General features: G+C 42.7%; 1 protein-coding gene across 1 annotated transcript in view; it reads right to left on the bottom strand.

Moving 5' to 3' along the window:
- The window catches only part of L3MBTL3 (l(3)mbt-like 3 (Drosophila)), a 79,678-nt gene that overhangs the window by 17,598 nt on the left and 60,182 nt on the right, over positions 1–1,898 (bottom strand). The gene's annotated exons all lie outside the window — the stretch shown is intronic.

Below are 1,898 nucleotides of genomic sequence, written 5' to 3'. Positions count from 1 at the left end.
GAGAGAATTTGACACTGTGCATTGATATAATGACTTGTAAATATTACTCTAACAAACATGAAAGTCGTACCTCCCGAAGTCAGAAAACCTGTATTTGCACAAGAGGCAGAAAAGGGAAGAACAGCCACACAAAACACACTGGGCTGAACTAGGATTTTGTCTTTAGAAGAATGCTCTGCAGTGTTCAACAGATTAGTCAGGCTACATACTCACACTTCAAAGATAACATCCTAAACTCTGAAAGGTATATATATGCCACAACAATGAATAACAACATGCTCAAGTTTTGAAATCTCTATTTAAGATATAGGAGAGGCTGTACTAAACATGCTCTATTTGTGGCTCATGAGCTATGACACTAACTATAATCTGAAATTACGCTTTCCTACTCACCTGTATTATTACAAGGATCTCTATAATGGTAAAATGTAAAAAACCCACGTCCTGTGATTTTGCTTATTTTCTTTTCAAGAATAGAACTACCTGCCTTTCCATAAACCACTGCAATGTTTTATTTGTTTCACTGATTGTTACATGCATGATTTCCAAACAGAACTGTCTAATATAAACAAGTCTACCTTCCCAGGCATATGCCCTGCCACCTCCAAATTACAAAAAATAAACAGAAAAACAACAGTTTTCATTATTATGTTCGTTTTACAAAGCACAGCATAAAAAAAAAAAGGCCTTTTATTCAAAATATGCTGTACATTCTCCTTTTCCTTTACCGATGGAGCTTTGGATTCAGAGTGAGTATGAATCAACTCCTATCACCAGGTTGGACCAATACTGGTGATCTAATTTTGGTCTCACCAACATAAACAAAAAGTTGGTGGAAATTTACATTTCCCTCAGCACTAGCATAAAAGGAGAAAACTCCTTAAGGCTACACAGGCCAAGTCAGTCAGTCCTTGCTGGGGTTATCAAGACAGGAGTCCAATGGCATGTATGATTTTTTCAGTTGGTTCATTTGAAAACAAGACAGTATCAACCTTTTGGTTTTTTTAAATCCTTGTATAGCTGTGCTGAACTTGAATTATAGAGGAAAAAACATGCCAGTAGAATACAATTTCTGCTTTTCTAATCAAGATGAGATCCCTGTTTAAGGCCACTCCAAGCTAATGTTGTTCCACAACAGCCTGTACAGTGTTTTCAAGGGACATGCAGCCATATCCCCAGGTGACCTAATGAAGCACAGAACAGTTATCTTCGCCGCCTTCTGAGGAACTGGGTGGTAGTCCCAGCACCTCCTCTGAGATACAGGCACTGAAGTTTTTTGCCGTGAGAACCTTCATATCAGGAGTTTACACAGCCGAATTAAGATATAGCCAAATGGGTGGCTGGACTCTAAAGCACTACACTTGAAATAGGGTACTTTTTTGTTAATGAAATTGTTTTAAAGACATGGAACAGAATATACGAATAAAAAATTAACTTGGAGCCTTTGCCAATGTGACGCCCATATACAAGAAGGGCCAGAAGGAGGATCCGGGGAACTACAGGCCTGTCAGCCTGACCTCGGTGCTGGGGAAGATTATGGAGCAGATCATCTTGAGGGCGCTCACAAGGCAGGTGCGGGACAACCAGGGGATCAGGCCCAGCCAGCACGGGTTCATGAAAGGCAGGTCCTGCTTGACCAACCTGATCTCCTTCTATGACCAGGTGACCCGCCTAGTGGACGAGGGAAAGGCTGTGGATGTGGTCTACCTGGACTTCAGTAAGGCCTTTGACACCGCCTCCCACAGCATTCTCCTGGAGAAGCTGGCGGCTCACGGCTTAGACAGGTGTACTCTGCGCTGGGTCAAAAACTGGCTGGACGGCCGGGCCCAGAGAGTTGTGGTAAATGGAGTTCAATCCAGTTGGCGGCCGGTCACGAGCGGTGTTCCCCAGGGCTCAGT

This window comes from Pygoscelis adeliae, unplaced genomic scaffold, assembly GCF_000699105.1.
Source record: "Pygoscelis adeliae isolate BGI_AS28 unplaced genomic scaffold, ASM69910v1 Scaffold172, whole genome shotgun sequence".
NCBI lineage: Eukaryota > Metazoa > Chordata > Aves > Sphenisciformes > Spheniscidae > Pygoscelis > Pygoscelis adeliae.
Note: the sequence above shows the minus strand (reverse complement) of the source record. Positions and strands in the feature narration are given on the sequence as shown.